The sequence below is a fragment of the Gymnodraco acuticeps genome, unplaced genomic scaffold (assembly GCF_902827175.1).
Source record: "Gymnodraco acuticeps unplaced genomic scaffold, fGymAcu1.1, whole genome shotgun sequence".
Taxonomy (NCBI): domain Eukaryota; kingdom Metazoa; phylum Chordata; class Actinopteri; order Perciformes; family Bathydraconidae; genus Gymnodraco; species Gymnodraco acuticeps.
Window position 1 is genome coordinate 136,107 of NW_022990675.1, and position 17,321 is coordinate 153,427.

Genomic DNA, 17,321 nt, shown 5'->3' on the forward strand with positions numbered 1-17,321 from the left:
GCAACTTTAACGTCATGTTATATACACGCCGATACATATTATTTGCACACAATGATTAATCTCAACCACTGTCAATCTTACACAATCATAAACACTTTCGGCGCTCTCGCTAACTCCCCTCTCTTTTCAGGTGGAGCCGAGGACCTGACCAGTATCTGCCAGACGACATTCCAATTAATACGGTTTAATCATTTCATAAATACTACCTCAATAATTAATAGGCTATAAAATATGTAAAAATGTGCAAATATGCGATGTCAAACTGTACTGTGAAATCACGCTAATAAAGTGCAAACTGTTCACTACTAAAGTGCTGAGGGACATTATTTCTGTCTAAAAGGAAGTTGTTATATAAAGTGCAAACCCACATGTGCAATATTACAAGGGCCCAAAGCCGTCAGTCCATAGTCCGAAGTTACCTTCGTTACATATACATATTCACAGTGTTTACTGTATATCTGTATCTTTCAATGTTAATTTACAATAAATATTGTTGTTTTTGAATTGTACTTTCTTTATTTGATTGGCAGTCAGTTGCTGATTACATGCAGATGTAACGGAGTTAAAAATGTGTAGACATAATTATTACTTACAAATTACGATTTATAATAGATTGTGAATTTAATTTGTATGAGATTGTTTCCTTTTGATGTTCTTGAGTTATGTTTCTGGTGGGAACACTTTCCCGTTGCACATCTTTTTCTATTTCCTGTATGTCATTTCTGCTTTCCCCTCACATTGAAGTGAGTGCTGCGGAGGGTAAGCTGTGCTGGGAGAGGTGTTACAAATCATTGCGGTTCTGTGTGATGGACCGGCTGTTTGGGTAGATGGAAGTGATGTGTGTTGTTGAGTGTTAATTTGGGTACATTGTTGACCCGCTTTTGTTGAGTTTCCACCGTAGGAAATTGTATTTTTTTAGTGATATCTGTGGTGTTGTTTTGGCGGGAATTAGACGCGATCTGCATCATTTTCTTTGTTTACATGTTAACCCTTCCTTTCTTTTCTTTTATAAAGATGTGCAGCGTGGATTCAAGGAGAATATTGTTTTTGTTCTCAGGTATGTTTGTGTTTGTATTTTTGTGTGATTACTTAATAAGATTTTCTTGTTCATTTAAGAATGTCTTAATCTATAAATAAGCTAGTATGTATGAATAAATAGTAAAGTGACATTGAAGTGAGTGCAGCGTGGATTCAAGGAGAATATTGTTTTTGTTCTCAGTCCTCAGAATAAATGCCAGAAAACACCCCAGATGCTTCGCTGTCTTAATTGAAGGATAACAGGTCGCTTACAGTTGTGACCCGTTACACAGACGTTGATAAAGCTAGAGGCGAATTCAATATATATCACACTAATTCATAAAGCAAGTTAGACATTTTGAAGTTCCGGACCTTTGCACAGGGACATTTTCTCTAACTGGACCTCGTTGAATTGTAGTTACCCCTGCACTAGAGTATCTAAAGAATACACAATATGCAGAAAATACTGTATACATGGAGTACATTAAACAGTCTCACTAGCTAATGTTTGCTTTCTGTGTTAACTTAGTGATAGTTAATGACACAGATAGCATTATAACCGTGGTTCAAACAACCATTAATGTCACTTTCTATGTGAATAAAGTCATTTTAATGAAATAAAAGTGAACAAACTGTGAGCTGTAAATTAGAATGTAAATTGCTACACAGATTATGAAGAAGTATATATAAATATTTGAATTATATTAATAATAATAACTTTTTATTGTTAATAACTAGGGATGCTCCGATCGATCGGTCACCGATCGATATCGGCCGATACTCACTCCCTACCGATCGATCGGTGCTCTCTAAACATGCCGATCGCGAGAGCCGATCGCATGACGTAAAATACATGACACTTTTCTCTGTGAGCGGCAAAACAAGCTCGCCAAAATGGCTTCACCGGTCTGGCATTATTTTAAGGTGTCCGAAAAAGACAGTAAAATAGCGGTATGCAACGTGTGTGAAGCAGAAATCCTGCAGCTCCGCCCACCGGACAGGTAAGCGCAGCGAAACACACACACAGGGAGAACCAGACCGCAGTCCATTTCCTCATATTCCAAACGAGAAATTACAGTAGCAAATCACCCGGTTCTTTACGATCAGAACTATTAACGGGATACAAACCGGAGGAACCAGGCATGGAGGGAGGTGGCAGAGACAGTGGGTGAAACTGGTAAGTTTTCGCCTGTTTGGGGAGTTTATATATATATATATATATATTGCTCGCATAAAATCCCCGGGGCTTTTTGCTTTGTATGTCGGGGGCGGGAGATTCATGTGATTGGTTGTTGGTCGCGTTGCTCGCAAAAAATCCCCAAGCTTTCAGACACGCCCAGCTCCAAGATTTTCAAGATTTTTGAAAAGCTGCTGTGTGGACGTACCGTAAGAGTTAGACCTAACACACTTAGCTATTTTATCTACCTCTGGAACAAGCTAAACTAGTTATTATAAATATATTTATTCTTCATTGTCGGGTCACTCATTACTGGATCAGTGAGCTGCATGAGATACTGACAGGCTGTCAGGAGAGGGAGAGAGGGGGGAGAGAGAGAGGGAGAGAGGAAAAGAGAGTGCTTCCGCTAATTTCTCCCGTGTTATTATCCAAAGTGAATGTAAACTTGAATAATGTACATCATTTGAATGTAATAATTAAGTTGATTGTTTGTGGAAGCTCCAGTGAATGAGCCCCATTAACTGAGTTTTAAACATCACTTTAAATGGAAGATTTAAAGTGATGTTTAAATCTTCCATTTAGGCCCCGCCCACTCGATCGGATCGGCGATCGGTATCGGCCGATACTGATTCCGGCGATCGGTGATCGGCGATCGGCCCCGAAATTGGCGATCGGAGCATCCCTATTAATAACTATCTGACCTTTCTATCATTTTCAGCAGCATGGAGGAGAACAAGGAGACCCCTGGAGCTCAGGTCAGTGTGCACTTCATCACAATATATTCCTAATTCCAGTGTTTCCGCCAGGCGGGCGTCTTGCCGTCATTTGAGGCCCTTATTTAGCTCAGAACGCCCTGAACTCGAGTCGAGGGCGTCCAAAAGAGTTTTTATCGCTTGAAATGACGAAAAGGACAAGGACATCCCTCTGTTAGAGGGGCAAAGGAGTCTGGTGGGATTATTTTCGCTGCCAGCAAAATGTGTTTCTGTGACGGAAAGTGTACTGCCGGCGAGCCTTGACGGGGGGGTGCTAGTGGAGCACGCGCGTGAACTGGCGAAACTGAGGCTCTGGTAAACTGTGGTAACATGAAGAGCCGTTTGGGAGCCGAAAGAGCCGGCTCTTCTTAGTAAGCCGAGCCAAATGATCCGACTCACTAAAAAGAGCCGGAATTCCCATCACTAATGCGTAAAGAGATAGTATCTATAAGGGACGGCTCAATTCAAAATTCAAGTCCAGGGTTTACTTGGGCCACCAAAGTTTATTTGGCGACACATTCATTATTATTTTTGTTTATATCCGTCCGCGTGCACGACGCCATCTGCAATCGATTTACTAGTGGACAATGATCCCTCGCTTGCTGTACCTGTTCGCTCTGCTATCGCGTGGAGGGTCTGCTAACAAGCGACCAACAGAAAGGTTCATGTTAATGTTGTTGCACCTCACGAATGCCTAACACTGCTATCCCCAAATGAAAATCACAACCTGTTTTGACATATACAATATGAATGCACAATATGGTTTGATATAGGTTAGAACGTTGTTGTATACGATAATACTTTAATTGTCAGTTCAAGTCTGAAATGTGACTTGCATCACAGCAGCTCCATGTGTAACATCAACATTGACAAATAAGACAAACATAATACATGAGAAACAAACAACAAACATGTAACATAACAGCAGGATCAGTGAGAGCTGCTCAAAGAGCCTTCAGCGTGCATCTGATCTGGATTCAGCTCTGTGTTTACTGAGAGGATTGACTCTTTTTTCTGTTCTCACGGTCATGGCCTTTCTCCATGGAGATCTTTTCTTGCCAGTCACTTCCTTTACCTTAGTTGGAGCAATGGCATCTATATATATATATATATTTTTTAATTAAAATGATCTACTTGCTCATTTACTCAGATGTTAGCAGGGGCAAGTGTGGAAGAAACATTCCGAGTAAACATTTCCCTAGTGATTTCAGTTAAATCTCGCTTTGTGGTTACCTCCTTTTGAACATGTGTGTGAACAGAAATAGAGCTCTCAAAGGAATGATCAGAGAGTGCAACATCAGTCACCACAACCTCAGAGATATTCAGACCCTTTGAGATCATTAAGTCTAGAGAGTGCCCCCTTATTGTGCGTGGGCTCCGTCCAGAGTCAGTTCATAGTTATCAAGAAACCAAAACAGTTCTTTAGCCCCTCTGTCCTGGGGGTTGTCAACATAGATGTTAAAATCACCAACAATGACTTGACGGTCAAAGTCAATACACACTATGGACAGCAGTTCAGTAAAGTCATCAAAAGAAGCTAAAAGAAGCTAGTAAAGAGCACAGCTGAACTCCCGCAGCCCTGGGGGGCCCCTACATTGGTTGTGATGGCAGATGACAGGGTTTTGTTAACCTTCACAAGTTGCTCTCTACTGGTGAGGAAAGCGGCATACCAGTAAATCAGGTATGGATTTACTTCAATTTTGTCCATTTTTGACACCAAGATGTCTGCTTGTATTGTGTTGAATGCTGCTGAGAAGTCTAGGAAGAGGGCTCTTGCATAGGTGTGACGTTTATCTAAATGTTTAGTAATGATATGAACCAGAGTAGCAACAGTACCACCCCCTTGCTTATAGGCAAATTGGTATGGATCAAGTATGTCTTGTCCGTCACAATAGGTTTAGCTGAAGAGGTCATTCCTGTCATGGTTCTCATGGTGTCCCACACTTTTTTGGGGGTCTTTGGCTTTAAAAGCATTTCCCAAAAGCTCTGTGTGCCAGTTTTGATTCCCTCAATTTGACTTTCAGTTCTCTCTCTGTATAAGTGCTCCATAGTCTTTGTTTTTGAAAGCTATTTTCCTGGTTTTTATCACTTTTTGTTAATGTCCTTAGTCATATATGATTTATTACTTGGATAGATTTGTATTTCTTTAGTGGGAACACAGAAGTTGATATAGTCTTTGGTAACAGTAGTTATTTCATCCAGTGAACCTTCCTGAAAAATGTCCCAATCTGTCCAATCAAAACAGGCTTTCAACTGTTCCCTACTTTCATTTGTCCATGTCCTTATTACTTTCTTTTCTGGTTGACTTCCCTTCAGTTTGGTCTTATACACTGGTATCATATTCACAACATTACGATCAGAGTTCAGTATTGGTGGTCTGTATTTAGACACATAAGCTCCTTTATCATTAACAAAGCATTTATCCAGGATGTTGTCTTTCCTGCTGTGATCCCTAACATACTGCTGGAACCCAGGTAACACAGTCTCCAGGCGACATTGCTTCATGTCATTTAAAAATATTTTGAGGATGCTTATGGTTGAGTTTTGTGAAGAATTGTTTCCGTATAGGTTCAACAGTTAGGCTTTGTGTGAAGAAGTGCTGCTCTGTCTCCACAGCAGTTCCTCCTCACTGTTGGCATGATCGCTCCTCAGGGTTCGTACGGGTGCTTGAAATCCTTGAAAATGCTTGAAATTTGACGTGGTGTTTTCAAGGTTGGGAAAGTGCTTGAATTTTGGGAATGGTGCTTGAAATTGAGATAAAGTGCTTGAAAATGTAAATGCTTTACTTTTACAATAAATTGTTGTCTGACTGAATAGTTCGCTTTTTAGATTAAAAGAAAAGAATTGCTTCGCTTCTACATCAAACAGCTCCGCTGCGGCCTTCCCGCGCTATGCGCGCGACCTGCAAGTGTTTGTGTTACGTGTGACCTGGGCATTCTGATGAGTGATAGATGACTGTGTGTCAGGAGGTTGCAGTTTCAACGAGCGTTGGCTAGCAGAAGACAAATACAAGCCATGGCTAAGACGAGGGTCAAGCCCACGAGTAGCCTCCTGCAAAGTTTGCAAAAATAACGATGCGAGAGTCTGCGCTGACGAGCCACATGAAAGGTACGCCGTAGTAGAGCATTTTAGATTAAGCTAACGTTGCATGTTACGTTTGTTGAAGCTAACGTTAGCGAGCTGATTAGCAAACTCGATTGAGGGATACAAATAATTGCAGGGGACAATCATTTCAGAGGAGCGTACCTATGTTATGTGCGTTATAGTCGCCATCCTGTGGTGTTCAGAGGATGAAGCACTCACGGCATTTCGTGTTAGTCACGAAATATAATCTATTGATTCGACACAGAGCGATTTTGAAAGCAATGTATTTCTACTGGTAGTATGTTTCGTGCCTAAACCAAATGTGACTTGCTCTCTCGAAATCAGTCACATTGACCCGAAGACACATCTTCGTTTGTATTACTGGTCTGGGGGAAGCTCGCGAGTGTGTTTGTGTATTTTTGCGTTTGTGTACCGGGGAAACACTCACAAGAAACACCGGCTGTTGTTATGCTTGCTGTGACGTTAAGTTACTCCGTTCTCTGATTGTAATTTTGCCGAAGCTTCAAAGTTGTATTTATTATCTGAATTTGCCGAAACAAATTTAATATTCTGAAAGCCAATACTTTGTTTATTTGAAAACATGAAAACAAACTGTCTTTTATATAAAATTGAAGTATTATACAAGTAAAACTACATTTTGCTTTAATCCCATGTAATTGTAGAATGAACACAGTCTTCCTTTGAAGATGTATAAGTCAGGTGTCTTGAGTAGTCAGAATTACCTACAAATTATTGTACACATTTGTACATATTATTTTCCACTTGTTACCATTGTGAGTCTATTTTTATGCATCTCTGCGTGATTTTGTGGCTACAATTCAGACTAATACGCTACCAGAGGTGGAATAAGTACTCAGATATTGTACTTGAGTAAAAGTACAAGTACTCAGATCTTGTAGTGAAATTATAAGTACTCAGATCTTGTACTTGAGTAAAAGTAGAAGTACTCAGGTCTTGTACTTGAGTAAAAGTAGAAGTACTCAGATCTTGTACTTGAGTAAAAGTAGAAGTACTCAGGTCTTGTACTTGAGTAAAAGTAGAAGTACTCAGATTTTGTACTTGAGTAAAATAGAAGTACCAGAGTGTAGGAATACTCTGTTACAGTAAAAGTCCTGCATTCAAAATGTTCCTCAAGTGAAAGTAGAAAAGTATTATCATCAAAATATAGTGAAAGTATCGACAGTAAAAGTAGTCGTTGTGCAGATTGGTCCATTTCAGAATAATATATATGATATGTTTTATAATGATTGATCATGAAAGTGTTCTCAAAGCTGGTAAAGGAGCAGCTAGTTTGAATGACTTTGTAGACTGCAGGGTAGCTGGTGGATTTACTCCAGGTGGAACTAAAGTCTGATTCAACACTTGATTATATTTCACATCATTCATCCATATCTGTGAAGTAACTAAAGGTATTAAATACATATAGTGGAGTAAAAGTACACCATTTACCTCTGATTTATGTTTACTGCCAACCTAAAAGTACCTCAACAATTAATCAATAATGTATTGAAAAGTTATTTGGCTGATTGTTTTATATTGGCTCAGCCAGGTTATATGGAAGGCCCAGTCTACGTACAGATCACTCCTTTTGAAATATTAAGCTTAGTTTTCTTTTCTTTAATTTTTCATCCTCGTGTAGAATGCTATCACGAAACACACATTTGGTTGTTTATAGCATAAAGAACATCTGATTTAATGTGAGGTAGGGACATAATCATTTGAGTATGTGTATATAAATATGTAACTTACAACAGCTGTAAGATGCTTGAAAAGCTGGAAAATGCACCTTGAAAATGCTTGAAAAGTGCTTGAATTTGACTTTGGAGTAAGAACCCTGGCTCCTCTTTTGGCAGACATGTTTTCTTGTACCTGCCTGTTTCTATGGCCAGTCTCTCTCTCTCTCTCTCTCTCTCTCTCTCTCGCTCTCTCCGCTCTCTGCTCTCCTCTCTCTCTCGTCTTCTCCTCTCTCCTACGCTCTCTCTGATCTCTCTCTGTCCCCTGTCTCTGATCTCTCTCTGTCCCTCTCTAAATCTCTCGTAGTCTTCTCTCTCTCTCTCTCTCTCTCTCTCTCTCTCTCAGTCCAGAAAGCATCACAATACCAAATAATTAACTACAGTTCAATGTTTACATATATGAGTATATATATTATATATATATATAGCAGCTCATAATCTCTGTTTAAGCCAGGTAACATTCTAATCTACTTTGGCTTTAGTTTCTTCTTTTTCCAATGTTGTAAATAGTTGTTCTACGTGTTGAAATTTGAAATACTGGAAGCTTGAAATGATTTTATTCAAAGTGCTAATTTTGAATCTGATTAATGAAATTGAAACAGTTTTTGAAATATGTCAATGCTTATTACATATGTTGTGGGAATGGAAAGATAAATGACAGAAGGCGGATATATCCATTTAACATACAGTATCTATGTTTATTATACACATTTTTCTGCGTGTCAAAATGAAGACAACCCACACACCTATCAATCATCAAACCGTGGGGTCTTAATTCATTACGTGTTGATTTCTATCAACGGGGGAGTACTTCAGGAAAGTCGACGGAGGGGGGGGGGCGGCGGCTAGTGGAGTGACCACAGAGTGTGAACGATCAGCTGTTTTTAGCGCAGTTCTCCAGTGAAGTCTCCCTCCGCAGCCGTTGGCGTAGTTTTGGCACAATTCCGTTGTACAGACCGACGTTAACAGCAGCCCTGTCTGTGCACACGGAGACCGACTCTGTCGTCCGGTGATCTAACCGCCTTCTGGAAAAGCTTCACAAGTACGTCGGTACGCAAATGCGCTTTGTGACACAAGTGACGGTACGCATTTCAGATTACACACATAACCTGCATACCAGTTATGTGCACCCCGTACTACAGCAAAAGTATTCTCCGTCGGGACTTCCTGCAACAACACCACGCCGTTATCAAAGATGTTCTATTGAGAACTACGTGACAAAAGTTTTAAAAACCGTGGCTACTGAAATCAATCTTACTAACTGCTGTCTGTGTAATTTACTACGCGCGAGTTGGCAGACTTTATTTTGCTTACTTTAACATCATTTGGTCATGGTGGGGCTAAGCCATTTCTTGGTATGGTGTAGCCCATAGCAATTAATTCAAAAAATTAATTACCGCCGTTAACGCGATAATTTTGACGGCACTAGTTATAATCAGTGGCGGCCGGCCCATAGGGGCGCTAGGGGCGCTGCCCCCCCTCTTCCCACATGTTTGATTGTCATTAAAAATTACAAATAAATAAAAGAATATATTTAAATAAACATTTTTAATTTAAATTTTTAATGAACAAGGTACATATTATATAGTTGGTATCAGTAAAATGTATAATCTACAATAAAATCTCGTTTATAATTGTTTTACGATATCTAAAGTTACTGATAAGTCACGTTTCCTGGCTGGCCGCAGCGTGTATCATTACCCGCTCTCGTCCGGGCGGGTAGAAAGGAGCCCTCAAGCAGAGCAGCAGTAGCCAACAAGCTGACTGTTGCTATCTGTAAACTATGCCGCCGTCATCAGCGTCGCCAGATCTGATGCTCAAAGGGCGCCCTGTCAGCGCCCTGGCCTGTGTGTCTGAGAGTTGTTTAGACTCGTATCCAAGGTGACGCTACAGTAGTTGTCGAGGATGGCTGTTGTCTGCAGGTGGAGACTGCGGTGCTAGTGGATCGCCGGAGCTGTAGATTAACATTTGCATGCTTATTGTAGTTGTAAGGGCAATGCCTGTAGCACCATGGAGCATATGTGTGGGCTGGACCTGTATTTTACAGGAAAGGAGTGAGCAGAGGGTGGAGTTGTCGATTCTTGTTCAGTTTTCATCTTCCTCACCCTCTCAGACTTATAGTTGCGCGCGCTGCTAAAGAGACGCGCTACCATGGAAACCAAACAATGGTGTAGCTGTATTAAAGTCTTAGTGGAAACAGTCGTGAGTAAATCGGATTTTGTCAGAAATCGGGAGAAATGCGGGAGTCTCCCGCGAAAATCGGGAGGGTTTGCAAGTATCACACACACATAATGTTCGTATTTAGTCTCCTGATTTTAAATGGGAATTCAATCATTTGAATGTTCCCAAAGCACCAGTGTTCTGCAGTTTGTGTGGGCCTACTGTTGCACAGTTTTGGAAGATTCATAGCTAACCACACTGAAGATTATGGATTATCTCATATTTTTAATATGGCTGTCAGTCGATTAAAATAGTTAATCGCGATTAATCCCAAATTAATCGCACATTTTTGATCTGTTCTAAATGTACCTTAGAGGAATATTTTTCACGTTTTTAATACTGTTATCAACATATGAGTGGACAAATATGCTTTATGCTAATGTTTATTATCATTTGAACAATGACAAAATTCTCATGAATATTAAACACAACAACCTCTGAACATTACAAATATTCGCCTCAATTCAACCTGGAACCTCTCTCATACAATAATACAATACAAATGGTGTGTGTGTGTGTGTGTGTGTGTGTGGTGTGTGTGTGTGTGTGTGTGTGTGTGTGTGTGTGTGTGTGTGTGTGTGTGTGTGTGTGTGTGTGTGTGGTGTGTGTGTGTGTGTGTGTGTGTGGTGTGTGTGTGTGTGTGTGTGTGTGTGTGTGTGTGTGTGTGTGTGTGTGTGTGTGTGTGGTGTGTGTGTGTGTGTGTGTGTGTGTGTGTGTGGTGTGTGTGTGTGTGTGTGTGTGTGATGGATCGTTGGAGCTATGTGCAACTCAAGACATATGCTCGAACGGGAGCTGCCTGGACGCTGCAATCATGTCGCGCACTATCTGTGCTGACTTTTCGTACTTTTACAATGTCCCACTGTCTGGCTTCCTGCATAAAGTCAAGTGCTCGGCGCAGTTGTGGCGAAATGTCGCTCCTCTGTTTTCATTTAAACAGCTCCATATCCGTTAGTGCAGCTAGCTAGCTAGCTAGCACCAGATGCTAACAACTACAATGCACGTAAGGTCTCTCTCTCGCTCGCTCGGGCCACACATACACACACCCTCCCGGTCCTCCCAATAGCCAGTCGGTGCCTGCCGGTGAGCGTGGAAGTGTGGTCTGCCACAAGCGGGCGGCAGGAGCGGGGCTGTCAGCATCAGCTTGTAGATGGTATTTTAAACTCGATGCGCTCTGAAACTACGGGGCGGCCGAGGAAAAAAAATACACATGCGTTAATCGCGTTAAAATAATTAGTGGCGTTAATTTTTTTTTTCGTTAACTTGACAGCCCTAATTTTTAAGCCTCAATTTGTCCTCCCCCCCCCTCTCTAACATCACCAGAAGTCATAATTTAAGGGGTCATTTCTCAAAAATGTCTTCCGGGGGACAATCCTCTGGACCTCCCTAGTATGTTTTGGCCCCACCAAAAATATTTTCCACCAGCCGCCACTGGTTATAATGCGTTTGACTGTGATTGGTGTTTGGAGAGCAGTGTTGCTGAGAGACTGGTCAGAGTGGCTCTGAGAGGGGGCAGCTAGCCTCAGCACCAGCTGACATAGGGGACTCTTCTCTGGGGTTAGCTCTTGGCTTTGGAGGGCTTGGAGTGGAGGGTGTCTCGGGGGCTGGATCTAAGGTGGTTAAAGAATGTTAGTGCTCTCTTTTGAGTGTTAATGATCAGTAGTATCTGCCTCATTCTGCTCTACATGCATTTGTTGGTGTTTTTCTCTGAACACGTAAAATGTATCTGCAGAATTCTGCATGTAAAGACTCTGTTGGATGTTTGTCCCAGCGGGTATAGCTCTGGTGACTGAGTGTACCCCATACTTCACTACCGTACAGCGCAATGGGCTGGATCACACTATCAAAGATTTTGAGCCAGATTTTAATTGGAATTTGGACATTATAACATGTTCTCTTAATTGCATTCAGAGCTCTTCTTGCTTTTTCTTTGAGTGCATTCACTGCCATGCCATGTTTCAATTGACTTGTCCGGTGGACAAGTGACATTTTTCGGCCTGATTTATTGACAAATTATTGATAAATTCAGTTTACAAAAGGCAGAACTCATTCGCAAATTGTACGTGTCCGCCATTGTTCGTTTAGAAATGTTAGTTTCAGTTCTGCTTGTCGATTCCTAAGGAAATGCATCTCGCCGCTTTCTGTACAGTTAGACGGGGGCGGGGCGGAACGGGACCATGGATGTATAATAAGAACAACGACGTGTAGCACAGTGGCAGGGTTGGGAAGCAAAACTCGGTTCCGAGTAGGAACAAATAACAATTGTCCGGTACCGGGATTAATAAGAGTTGTGAGGACAGGAGGCGAGGCCGAGCCCCGCGGACTGCAGCTCTCTCTACGCTCCGTATCAGCTGATCGCTGCACGGTGCAGCTCAGCGTCTCTCTCTCTCTTTCTACACACAGCGGATCCGCTGCCTGTTTAACAGCCTCATCTTTGTCAAACTTTCTTATGTTCTTTCTTTAACACGTAATGAAGGTTATTAAGCGTTTTAGCTCCTGTGTTGTTAATATTGACCACCATTTCCTTTATGAAGTGAAGCAGCCTCCCTGTCTGTGTCCTCGCGCTGTCCCCGGACCCCCAGACTCGGAGGAGCACAGGGATGTCAGTATTGTTTATGAAGCAGGGTATAGAAAGTACATTATTGAAATTAAAATACTATTTATTTACTTTTACAAACAGTGAGCAGCTGGGCAGCTGCAGCATGTGTATTCCAGGACATGTGTAAGCGTGCAAGCGTCTTTGAGTTGTAGAAAAGTGCTAGGCCTATAGGCTATACATCTAATGTGTCATTATTATTATTATTATTATTAGGTTATGTCCTATGTGTTGGACATGTGTGGTTGGACTCTGTCTCACAGGCAGGTTGCAGTGTAACATCAGAGGAGACTGGGCCAATAGTACATTCTCAAACTGCACCACTTAGAACTAACTAAACAATGCAGAGATTATTTTTATATAATTGTATTCAATAACCGTAAGATATTCAACAGTATGAAGTGATTTATAAATAGGAATACAGATTTGACCTAATGTTTTCATAAATATATTTTTCTCTCAATTTGTCATGGGACTTATTTTTACCCTCTCAAAGAACCGGAATCAATAACCGGAATTGAAAAGCAGAACCGGAATCGTTAAAATCCAAACGATACCCAACCCTATGTGTGATGCAGTAAAATCTTACCGCTAACTTACGTTAATTTTTGTCCATTCTGGACAAGTGAAAAATGTATTCGGACAAGTACATTGTCAAACTCACTTGTCCATGGACAAGTACTCTCTAAAAACGTTTTCTCACACTGCTCTGTCTCTGTCTCTCTGTCTCTGTACCTGCCTGTTTCTATGGCCAGGCTGTGAGCCCTCAGTCTGTACTCCGTCTCTCTCTCTCCTTTCTCTCTCTCCTCTCTCTCTGTCTCTATCTCTCACCTGTCTCCCTCTGTCTCTTTGTCTCTCACCTGTCTCCCTCTCTCTCTCTCTCTCTCTCTCTCTCTCTCACCTGTCTCTCACCTGTCTGTCTCTGTACCTGCATGTTTCTATGGCCAGGCTGGCACTTATGGCACATTTCCACTGCAGCGGGGTAGCCCCGTTTAATCGTCCCTAAACGTCCTCGCTCAGGCCTCGGGCTGCCTCGCTGGCCGTCCGAGGCCGTGGCGCATTTCCATTACAGTTTAGGACCTGGGGTAGCAACGCAGTGTAGGCGGGGCGATCGGCTTCACATTTCGAGTTGTTCCGTCGAGCTCCCGCTGGATTTTATCATCCCCAATGAGATGTAGGAACGTCGTCACCTCCTCGGTCGACCACGGTGTGCTTTTCTTCGACGTTGCTATTTTTGTAGCTCCTCCGTTTACAAAAATGCTGTGTATAAAAATGCTGCAAGCTTGCTTCTAAATATATATATGCGACGCTAGGGATAATCTCGCGCGCGATCTTGTGACGATTCTCTCTGACCAATCAGCAGTCGAGAGTGTAGACGTCACTAGTTCAGCCCTGGCCCTGGCCTGATAGAACCACGATTTTATGGGGCCGGAAAAAGAGGTAAAAAGTACCTGCTAGCCGGCGCTACGCTATATGGAAAGGCCACCAAAGTCGTTATGGGATGTCATCCAATAACGAAGAGCACAGATGGCTTGGTGTATTCGTAGGAGGCCGATCGCATTGTAGCTCTAGCATAGCCTCGCGGCTGTAGCAGCGTAGAGGCTGGGGCTCCTCGCCATACCTGTTTGTGCTGTCACTCAGGTGTGTCTTGGAAAGTTGTATGGCCAGACATGGTCTGCAGAAGGCAAATGTAATCCACAGGATCAAAAACATGGTCTCTCAAAATGACGTTTCATAAAGACACAACAAAGTTTAGTCAATAATTAGACCAAAAAAACTAAAACACAAGACGAACGGAGCATACTGAGATTCGCGGTGGCAGGATGCCGTCTCCCTCTGTCTCCTGTATACCAGAGGTGGGAGTAAGTCATACATGTGCAAGTCCCAAGTTACTGGGGTAAGAGTCAAGCAAGTCAAGTCCTACGAAATCCTGATGAATAACCCCAGTTTCCGCATTTAAATCAGTTAAAAGACAGTGGTTATGAAAACTAGAGTTGTATTTTCCACATTAACAACAATGGAGAGTGGGGCTCTGAAAACATAAAACAGGTAAAAGGGGGAATAATTGGGGAGGTGTGTGTGGTGGTTCGTGTGGTTAAAACGTAGCAGCCTGCGGTCGCTCTTTAGCTGTTCTAATGAAGGTAAACAGAGTGAAGTAAACAGTAAAAGGCACAGCTCTTTGCAGCTGGTGCTTCTCTTCTCAGATTCTGCTGAGTGACACGTTACTGCCTCCTGATGCTGCAGAGATTTCATGAAGTGAAGGAGGTTTTCCCTCTATAAAACAGCTGTGGGCAGCAGATACTGTGAGAGTCACAGACATGAATACATAGGTCAAGGCAGACTGGTGCGCACACTCTCCTGTTTTGCCGATCCGGTGCTTGAACAAATGTTAAGTCGAGTCTTTTATCAATGTTAGTCAAGCAAGTCGTCTCAAGTCAAAAAATATGCGACTCGAGTCCCCCACCTCTGGTATATACTGTGGTTAGAATGTTGCTGTATTACTGTATCAAATATAATAAACCCAAACAGTTAAGTAGTATTTTGTTAACTCAAGGTTTATATTAAGTGAGTTTTTATTGAGTTAACTTGTGTATTCATGCTTTTTAGATTGTCTTTCTCTGTCCGTCTGTTCTAGAAACCGAAAGGAAGAGAGAGACAGTACAGCTGTCAGCAATGTGACAAATCCTTTTCAACATCTGGAACTTTAAAGCGCCACCTGCATATTCACAGAGGAGAAAAACGGTACAGCTGTGAAGAATGTGGGACAACTTTCAGTAGATCAGATACTCTCAAAAGCCATCAACTTATTCACACTGGAGAAAAGCCTTACAGCTGTGAAAAGTGTGGGAAAACTTTCACTTCATCAAGTAATCTCAAAAAACATCAACATATTCACACAGGAGAAAAGCCGTACAGCTGTGAAGAGTGTGGGACAACTTTCACTACATCAAGTAATCTCAAAAAACATCAACATATTCACACAGGAGAAAAGCCGTACAGCTGTGAAGAGTGTGGGACAACTTTCACTACATCAAGTAATCTCAAAAAACATCAAGTATTCACACAGGAGAAAAGCCATACAGCTGTGAAGAGTGTGGGACAACTTTCACTACATCAAGTAATCTCAAAAAACATCAACGTATTCACACAGGAGAAAAGCCGTACAGCTGTGAAGAGTGTGGGACAACTTTCACTACATCAAGTAATCTCAAAAAACATCAACGTATTCACACAGGAGAAAAGCCATACAGCTGTGAAGAGTGTGGGACAACTTTCACTACATCAAGTAATCTCAAAATACATCAACATATTCACACAGGAGTAAAGCCATACAGCTGTGAAGAGTGTGGGACAACTTTCACTTCATCAAGTAATCTCAAAAAACATCAACATATTCACACTGGAGAAAAGCCGTACAGCTGTGAAGAGTGTGGGACAACTTTCAGTAGATCAGATACTCTCAAATCACATCAACTTATTCACACAGGAGAAAAACCGTACAGCTGTGAAGAGTGTGGGACAACTTTCAGTAGATCAGATGCTCTCAAATCACATCAACGTATTCACACAGGAGAAAAACCGTACAGCTGTGAAGAGTGTGGGACAACTTTCACTACATCTAGTCATCTCAAAATACATCAACGTATTCACACAGGAGAAAAGCCATACAGCTGTGAAGAGTGTGGGAAAACTTTCACTACATCAGGTGCTCTCCAATCACATCACCGTATTCATACAGGAGAAAAACCGTACTGGTGTGAAGAGTGTGGGAAAACTTTCACTTCATCAAGAAATCTCAAATTACATCTTCGTGTTCACACGGGAGAAAAACCATAGTGGTTTTAAGAGTGTGGGAAAACTATGAGAGCCAAGCTAGCTGTTTCCTCCTCCTGATGTCATGAGAGCTGTATTTGTATAGTCTCATTCAAATAAAGCTTATTTCATTCAAATGTGTCTTTTCTTCAGTGAGATATCTTTATGGATTTCCTTATGACTTGAGTCTGATTTTAAAAGTGGTTTATATTTCCGAGTCTGACTCAAGCAACTTAAATGTTTGCATGAACAAGTCATCTGAACATTGAGTACTGTGCAAGTAATGTGGCACTCTACCTTTGTCCCTATATTTAGATAAACAAATTAATCCCCATTATTGCATTTAATAATTCATATTTCACGACTCACTGTTACTGTAGCACTGACCACTTTATTGTATAAAGTGCATTCAATTGAAAACACCATAGTGTTACAGTTAAATGATGTGCAATTATAAACATAATTATGTACTTAAAAGTATTTACATATAATAAATAATTACTGCCTACAATATCAGAGAAATTAGAATGTAACAATTGCACTGATGGGACTGCTCTGTATTCCTAAAGTTTGACCTTTCTGGCAAAGTATTTAATTGATTCAGTATAAATGATGGCAACAGCATAAACTAAGGTAAACACAGGTGAAAAAGCTCAAGTGGATACAAATCAGCTGCATGAAACACATTCACTTTTGTAGATCCCAGGATTTATTTGTCTCACTCCACTGCAGAAGAAGAACAGGAATGATCCAGCTATTGAACCCAGTTGGATTCTTTAGGACTTTTTCTGAGCAACGATTCACCTTCATTGATTCAGTATAAAGGATGGCAACAACATAAACACAGGTAAAAAAGCTCAAGTGGATACAAATCATATGTACAATTATGGACAGGAGGCTGTGGTGCAGTG

At 41.4% G+C, this 17,321-nt stretch overlaps 1 pseudogene; it reads left to right on the forward strand.

The window, feature by feature from the left end:
• Nucleotides 1–737: 737 nt before the first annotated feature.
• LOC117555252 lies at nucleotides 738–16,547 on the forward strand (annotated as a pseudogene).
• Nucleotides 16,548–17,321: the final 774 nt, after the last annotated feature.